The sequence below is a fragment of the Phragmites australis genome, chromosome 7, assembly GCF_958298935.1.
Source record: "Phragmites australis chromosome 7, lpPhrAust1.1, whole genome shotgun sequence".
Taxonomy (NCBI): Eukaryota; Viridiplantae; Streptophyta; class Magnoliopsida; order Poales; family Poaceae; genus Phragmites; species Phragmites australis.
The window spans coordinates 9,949,446-9,958,817 of NC_084927.1; positions in this window are offsets into that span (position 1 = coordinate 9,949,446).

Sequence of the window (9,372 nt, forward strand, 5' to 3'; positions counted from 1 at the left end):
AAAAATGTGCTTGGCCGCACGCCCGCCGTCGTGCTCGGCCACACGCGCTCGGCCACGGCCGCTCATGCCAGTCGTCGCGCTTGTTCGAACACGCTCACTTGTTTCGCATCTACAAAGCCTCCCCTTGGCTCTGCCGTTTCAACCCCTCGAAGCCTTCCAAAACATGACCTCCCGAAGCATCGATCCTCCGAAGCTTCAGCCTCCTGAAGTCCCGGCCCTCTGGGGTCCCGCTTCCCAACGCCTTCACCTTCATGTTCTATGCCTCCTAAGGCCCTCGCCTCGGGATGATCGGGCCACCTTCCCGAAGGCAGCGGGGTGAGTCAGCAGGCCCTGGGAAGATCCACCGAAAGGGAAGCGCCTGTCGTGATTTACCTGCCAAGAAGTGACCAGCATTAAAGGCCTAGGCTGATGGGCGCCACTCTGGCACCCTGGCATGATGAGGGCTATCTTGACACCCCTGACAGTGCGGCACCGGGCCGCAATTGGTGACTGGCTTGCCCCCTTCAGGGGCCAGGCACCACGATAATTACCACGGTGGATATTTATCTCTCGACAAGATAGAAGGTAGTTATCCGATATAAGACTCAGTAATTTAGCCGGATCCCGGATATTTGTACATCATGATAACTTGTACACAAAGCTACGCATGGTTCTCTGGAAAAGGGAAAACAGAAACACACCACAACAAACGCTGTGATACTCCCCTTCCAGAGTGATACATTTTTCTATCATCAATATATTCATGGTGTTCCATCCCCTCAAACTTCATCTCCAAGCTTGAGTCTCCTCCTTAGAAGAAACTCTCGCCGTACTTCCTGGGGCAAGACGAACTCTTGCTCCAACAGCGCACCATCTGTGGGGACCTGGACACAGAAGTGCTAAGAGAGGTAGGAATTCACCAGGAAAACCACCAGAGAATCAGCTAAAATCGCCATACCCACCGTTGAGAGCATGCAGCCCTATGCATGGCTGCATCAGCCAGACGCACCATATGCATGCTCCAGCCCCGATGCCGTATGGGACGGTGTTCCTTCGACCTTGGTCAACTCAGAACCCTGGGTCGGAACAGGAACCCCAGATGGCGCGAAGGCCTTCCTGCCTCTACGCAACGAAGACCTCACCACCTCAAGACAGGACACGGCCGAAGCCACAGCCAAGCAGGCCGCCTTCCAATGGTTCTGGGCGGTCCAACCCAGGAGTGCTCCTACCTGAGCATGGTCGCCAGGTGTCCCGTTCGACCACACTTGGGATACCCCGAGCGAGCCTACATCTTCGGAAAGTCTGTCCACTCATCGCCCTCCTTGGGCCCCTCAGGCGAAAGAGGGTTCCAAGGAGACGGAGGGCTCAGGGATGCGTGAACCCCGCCAGCGCCTCCGACGCCGCAACACCAACCGTGCGTAGGAAACCCCAAGCCCACCTCATCCGGTGAGGCATAGTCAAAATCACTTCGGCTCCAAAAGCTGGTTCACTGGGCAGTCCCAATGGTCTCCCAAAGGGGAAGGAGCCCCTGGGGAGACCACCGGCCCCAGGACACACCACCTTCGGCCGTGACCCTGACGACAACTCCAAGATCCTACGCCCCTAGAGGCACAATGGTGCATCCTGCATGGACCAGGGCGCTGCCACAACACTAACAACTGCCGCACCCTCATGACCTTTTGGGAGGAATACCTCGGAAGGCAAGAAGAATACCTGGCCGCAGAACGAGCGGGAGAGGGATGACGTAGGGTTCGGAGGCTTGGGGCAAACTCCTGGACAAATCCCCAGCCCTCAACCCTGCTCCGTCACTACCAACCCTACTACCAATGGTACCACATCCAGCAACAAGAACTGAGTCGGGGACACGCCGTTGCCAGGCTTCGGACAAAATATCTCCCAACTAGCCTTCGGCTACGCCTCTAACATGCCTTCGACAGGCTCCAGGCGGTTTACCTCCGGGGTTGGGCAATAACTAAAAGGCTGAGGGGGTCAAGCACCGCCTCTCCTGGCCTAGCCATAGGCTTCGAGGTCACCAAGACTCACAATAGAGGCCTTATTCCTACAAAGGTACGCCCCCTATTAAAACTACCAAATAGTTTACCTAGTGATCCGTCTTTCATACGGCAAGGTTAGAGTCTTTTGGAGTCCTCCAACCTTACTGCTAGGAAGTATTTTCAATAGATAGCCACTAGGTAGAAGCAGTACAACTTAAGTTACATTTTCACTTAGCATGAAAAGTTATATCACTTAGCTTTGCTTTACGCTACAAATAGCTTCTTATTGCCAACAGTAGACTACAAAACTCAGCTAGTATAACCATGTAAAATCCCTACACTCCCGCAAATGCATCATGCCTAGGTTGCCTGGGGGGCGGGTCTGCCCAGGTTTCCTGGAAGGCATTGTGCGGTCTTGGAAGCAAAGTTGCCACGTATCAAGGGATTTCCTTGATAGACCGTGTTGTGGCGCCACCCATAGGACATCTCAGGTGGCGTGACAAGCCCACGTACCGCGGATGTAGCATGCTTAGGTCAACTGAAAGGCAAGACTGCCTAGATTTACTAGAAGGCATTGCGTAGTTTCAGTAGATAGTGAGGTCCACACACTGTGGGCGCCGCTTATGCCTAGGTCACCTGCAAGGCAGATTATGCCCAGGGTGCCCTGGAAGGCATTTGCATAGCCTCGGGTGTCGAAGCCACGCCCTCGGGGATGTTTCCGGTGGTGGAGTTGCGGTGCTCCGAGCAATGCTATCACAAGGAATCCTCATTATACGACATGCCTACACACCGCGGGCGTAGCATGCCTAGGTCACCTGGAAGGCAAGACTGCCTAGGTTTCCTGAAGGTATTGTGTAGCCTTGATAGTGTGTAGATGCTGGTTATTAAGGGACTTCCTTGGTAATATAGTTGCAATGTCCTTGGGGGATTTCTCTGGAGGCGTGAGAAGCCCACGCGCCAGTAAGCATCGCTTGTCTAAACCCAAGGTCACCTGAAAAGGTTTCCCAGAGGGTAGGCTTTGCCCTGGTAGGAAGTGGAGCCCACACACCGCGGCCGTAGCATGCCTAGGTCACCTGGGGGGCAAGATTGCCCAGGTTTCCTGGAAGGTATTGTGTAGCCTCAATAGTGTGTGGATACCGCATATCAGGGGACTTCCCTGATATGAGGATGCGGTGCTCTGAGGAATGCTGTCACAAGGAATCCTCTCTTCACGACATGCTTATATACCGTGGGTGTCGCTTATGCCTAGGTCATTGCAAGGCAGATAATGCCTAAGGTGCCCTGGAAGGCATTGCATAGCTTCGGTCATATAAATGCCACGCGCTAGGGCACATCCTTGGTGGACAGTGTTGCGGTGCACCTTGGGCGTTTCCCTGGGAGCACGACATGCCTACACACCATGGGCGTAGCAAGCCTAGGTCACCTGGAAAGCAAGACTGTCTAGGTTTCCTGGAAGCTACTGTGTAGCTCTGATAGTGTGTAGGACCTCCGGCATTAATACATGCCAAGGAGTCTTACCAAACCTCAGACGAAAATGAAGAGTCTTACTAAAACCTCCGACAAAAATGAAGAGTCTTTCCAAACCTCGAACAAAAATGGAGAGTGTTTCCAAATCTCCAACAAAAACGGAGAGTCATACCAAACCTCCGAGAAAAATGGAGAGTCTTTCCAAACCTCCGACAAGAATGGAGAGTCTTACCAAACCTTCGGCAAAAATGGAGAGTCTTATCAAAACTCCAACAAAAACAGAGAATCTTACCAAAACCTTCGATAAAAACGGAGAGTCTTACAAAAACCTTCGGCAAAAACAGAAAACCTTACAAAAACCTCTGATAAAAACAGAGAGCTTTACAAAACCTCCGATAAAAACGGAGAGCTTTACAAAACCTCTGGTGAGAATGGAAAGCTTTTACAAAACCTTCGACGAGAACGGACAACATTACCAAAACCTCCGGTAAAAATGAAGAGCTTTACCAAACCTCTGGTAGGAACGAAGAGCTTTACCAAACTTCCAGTAAAAATAGTGAACTCTACCAAAAACCTCCGATAAAAACGGAGAACTTTACCAAACCTCTTGTAAAAACGGAGAGCTTTTCCAAACTTCCGCATGACGGGGAGCCTTTACAAAACCTTTGCACCATGGAGAGACTTCCGAAAACCCCGGCAATGGAGATGTTTCACGAAAACTCCACCAGGCAAAAAGATTCTGAAAAGATCTAGCGGGAAAGGTACCCTAGCATCTTGAAGGCCAATGCCTCCGTGCCAAAAGGGTACAAAACCCGTTGGTCTCCAAAAAACACCGCACACCGATCGAAAAGGTACCAAGATCCCCCTCCCTACAGGGGAAGGTATGATCACGTGACTCAAACACGTATGGTAAAAGGTAACAACATTACCCTACCATCTTTTCTGAAAACACCTTTTACATGTTACTTTATGAGGGTTATACTAACATTTAATAAAAGCCCGCGCCTCAAGGAACGGAAAACACAGAGACAGCAAGGTCGGGCAACGGCTAAGGGCTGAGGGGGTCACGGACCCCCTCTCCTACCTAGCCTTCGGCTTTGCCTCCAACGCACCGTCGTCAGGCTCCGGATGGAATACCTCTGGAGTCAGGCAGTAGCCAAGGGCTGAGGGGGTCACGGACCCTCTCTTCCGCCCAGCCTTCGGCTTCGCCTCCAACGCACCGTCGTCAGGCTCCGGAAGGAATACCTTTGGAGGCGGGCAATGGCAAAGAGCTGAGGGGGTCGTGGACCACCTCTCCCGCCTAGCCTTTAGCATTGCCTTTGATGCGCCGTCGCTAGGATCCAGATGGAATACCTCCGGAGCCTGGCAACGACCAAGGGCCGAGGGGGTCACGGATCCTCTCTTTTTCCCAGCCTTCGGCTTCGCCTCCAATGCGCCATTGCCAGGCTCTGGATGGAATACATCTGAAGCCGGTAGTTGCTAAGGGCTGAGGGGGTTCCAGACCCTCTCTTCCGTCCGGCCTTTGGCTTCGCATCCAACGCGCCATCACCAAGCTCTAGGTGGAATACCTCCAGAGTCGGGCGGTGGCCGAGGGCCGAGGGTGTCACGGACCCTCTCTTCCGCCCGGCCTTTGGCTTCGCCTCTGATGTGCTGTCGCCAGGCTCCGGATGGAATACCTTCGGAGCCGGGCACGGCCAAGGGCCAAGGGGGTCACTGACCCTCTCTTCCACCCAGCCTTTGGCTTTGCCTCCGATGCGTCGACATGAGGCTCGGGATGGAACACCTCCAGAGCCGGGCAGCGGCCAAGGGCCGAGGGGGTCGTGGACCACCTCTCCCGCCTATCCTTCAGCTTCACCACCAACGTGCCATCGCCAGGCTTCGGACGGAGTACCTTCGGAGCTGGGCAGTAGCTAAGGGCCGAGGGGGTCGCGGACCGCCTCTCTTGCCTAGCCTTTGGCACATCATCGCCTTCAACCTGGGTAGTTGCTAAGGAACCCAAAGGGTCAAGGACCACCTCTGGAGCTCATCTCCAAAGGTTCCAGAGGGACTTCGCTGAGTCAGAAATCTGGAACAAATCAGGAAGGAGTACTCAGTAACCAGGCCCAAGGAGTATGCAGTAACCAGGGACGACGAGGTCGCTAGTACTCCAACTGGTTCTCCTTAGTTACCCTATGTATCCACCGATCGTTAGAAAAACTAGCCGTCGCCTTCGAAAGGGATGAAGAAGTACAGATTGGAGGCACGAAAGCACACGCACACGCGCCCACCCGTTCGAAAGGTCCTCTCGCATTGCGATATGGAGGGAGACATGACCGTTCCCGAAGATCCATGTTATATTATTAAACAACCAGTACATCTAGGGGATACAAACTAAAACAACGGTATAGAAATTGCAATGAAGAAGATGGATCCCTACAAAGAAAAACAAGGCTAGAAAGAGTACAAGGTGACTAAGTCTAGCCGTGACATGGAAATATCACGGTGTCACCAAGTACATCATCCCAGTGACCGCCTTCACCTGCTACGAGTCCAAGCAAGGGCCACACATGAGATGGCGTATGTGCCTCATCTGCGGCCTGCCATTGCGGAAGCCGATACAGTAGCCGGCTCCCGAGCTGCTGGAGGATGCTAAGGAGTCGGAGGAGGTCACCGGCGAGGCCTTTCCCTCGCCTTCCCCGTCTCTTCCTGCTTTGCCACCGGGCCCACAGACGCTGGCTCACTCTCCCTTAGCAAGAGATCCCAGTCGATCTCCTCGTCATCATCAGAGATATCGAAGATCTTGACAGGTATGCCCTCCCCAGCCAAAGGTCGGGGAGCAGGAGACAACCGCCTCCCTTGCAGAGGTGGAAGCCGTTCCGCCTCCGACACCTCTGCTGACGACCGAAATAGACCGGCTCCCGAAGGAGCCGTCGAGATCATCGATGTCTCTGAGGAGGATGAGGAGGAAGATGATGCAATACTCAAGTCAAGGTTAACTGCTGCTCATGGGGCTGTGGGGACTCCAACCGAGTAAGCCCTGGCTTTATACCCGAGCCACGCAGCCACGTAGGTCCAGAAGACGAAGTGGGGTGAACGTTGTTGTGTCCTCCCATTAAACACCTAGGGGACAGGGCCGTGGCCCTATCAGATTTCCCTCCAACACGTGGCAGCGCTCCACAACGAAATACCTCATTTTCTCGCGTGGACGTCTCGTCACATTAATGACCCAAACCTCTTTCGACACGTGACAGGATCACGGGCACAAGACCCTAGCGACCCCTCGCATTATCCAGTCAGAACGTGGTAGTGGCACATCTTGTCCCGCCAAGCGAACGTGTGGGATTCTCCAAACCCACATGAAACCTCTATTATAGCGATTTCGGAGGATAGAGAATCACCATCAGGCACTCTTGATACGATACCAGGCTGGGGTTGATTTTTCCTCTGCATACTCTCGACCTCCGAAACATCGGGGCTCGAGAATGAGGGGGTACTGTTGGGGGGAAAATAAGCCAGCTTGAGGATAACGGTTGAAGATCACCATCCAGGTCCCTCCGTATCACACCCAATTTTAATGAACAAAACCAGATGCGGCTTATGTGTGCCCAGGATATTCAACACACATAAGAACGTCACAGGTGAAGTAACAAAAGCAATACTTTTATTAAATAAACATTAAACTCTTACACTAATTGACATATATTGTCTTCTATGAAGATATCTGCAGCGGAACAGAAGCATTGGTGCCTAACAACACCTCAGGCAACCGACTGGGAGACATACGCCTAGAACGTTGCAACCTCGTCTTGATAATCTTCAACATCTATACTTACTGAGCAGCAACACACATGTCGCATGGTATAGGGAAATAGCAAGTGTGAGCACATGATGCGCTCAGCAAGTGTGGAAAAGATAATGATATGCAGGCTTATATCAAGAATAGGCTAACACATGGTATATTTGCGGAAGCACGAGTAAATGAAACAGTAAAGTAATTGAAAATCATTAAGCATTTGTTAAGTGAATGTAATCCCCAAACCATCCAACAACTATCCATCCAAAGGTAACCATCCTTAAACCATCACCTTCCAGTACCTCTTGTACCAACAACACCATGACTATAATCATATCCATCTAATCATGTGAGGATACAAGTCTCCAATAACCGTGGGCACGACTGTTATAACAGTTTTACACCCTACAGAGGTTGTCCAACTTTTATTCATGAGTCGTGATTTCCATGTTGCCGTGTTCGCGAAACACTTAACACACGCCAGTGGTGTGTTGCTAGGAGATCACTACGAAGTATGATCCATCAATTAGGTCCTGGTACTCCAACTAATACCAGCCAAGTGTCTAATTAATATGCTAAGCCTTACCCATATCGACTCAACCAACAAATTGATTGATGTAAACCATTGTGTGAATTGAATCGTCGTGCAAAATAAGATGGGAAAAAAAACATTGCTGTGCTCCTGCTTCGATTGCTGTGCAGTAGTCCTTGCTAGTGTTGCCCTTCTTGGTGGAGTAACTGTTGTTGCTGCTCTGTTTCTTGTCATCAGTCCAGCGCTGCTTTGAAGTCCTTGCCGCGTGGAGTGGAGGATGGAGAGGCGGTCAAGTGCTCCTGGCGTGCGGCAAATTGCTCCGAGGACGTAGGAGTCGGTACTTAGGTTGGGTCGATAGGCTTGCCAAAAAGGCCGGCGTGCAACAGAGGCGCTGGGTGTGGACGCGGGGGAGCCTTCCACGTCAAGAGAAGATCTACGAGCTGGGGCTGCCCACTCCAGCCTCCATGGCGTGCAAACAGGGCCCGTTCGAGTCTAGACGCACCGCTTTTGGTTTTCAGGTAAGTGGTGGGGGAATGATAGGTCGGCCAGGGCAATATGCTGTTCATAGAAGAAGATGGAGAAGGGCATTTCAGCCATTTTAATTATATATGCCCGAGCATGGAAGTGAAGGTGATATGTCTTAGAGGTAATCATAGAGATGATTATATCACACATCGATATTTATGTACTACTGAATAAATATATTATTCAAAGAATGACTATTATTTACATTGATTGGCAAGTATGTGATTTGTTTATAAAACTCTTTGTTTATATCAATATGTTATTCTTAGTCAATTTCTGATCGCATATCATTGTGATGATACATAAGATCAGCACATGTATTAATTGATGATCACGTTTTCATAGATTATAGGTATAGAGATACCACGCCAATAATGTGGATATTTATATTAGAGAACATGATGTTGGATAGATCCACCTTGAGATACTCCTGAGATTGTTATTTATGATGTGCCATCAGTTGTTATCTCAAATGTTGTACCTGCAGTATTCTTAGACCTGAAATCATCATTGATTCTTAGAATGTATAGTGGCATACTTTGAGGCTGCTAAATGCTATTTCGTAACTAGGTAGTCATAAAGGTAGTTTTTGAGTTTGTCATGAAACATGTCGTGGGGTATGAGCGATCAAGATGGAATTTACCCATACTTGATAACGGGAGAGATATCTCTAGGCCCCTTAAGATAGTTGGATTGAGAAAGTGCATGGTCATGCTAATATGATTAAAGAGTTAATCATGATGAATCCAGTACTTGATCGAGTGAATGGTCGAGCTATCACAAGGGTGGTACGTATCTCACCTTGAGCTTGACTAGTATCATGAGGCAAAGGGATCAATGCATGTGTATATTAAGGTTTAGCTGATATAATCTTTTATGTATACTCGGAAGTCAACATGTCTTGCTAGGGACCGCTATTGATTTCGGTTTGGAAAGAGTTTCTAAGTCGTAGCTATTTGTACATAAACCTAACGGGTCATACAATTAATGGGTTGGAACAAAACATGCGAATTAGATTTGTATATGAGTTTTGATTGGATTGTGATCCATGAGAAGTTAGAGTCCTAAACGGCTTCCAACGTAGGAGCCCATTGGCGAGCTCT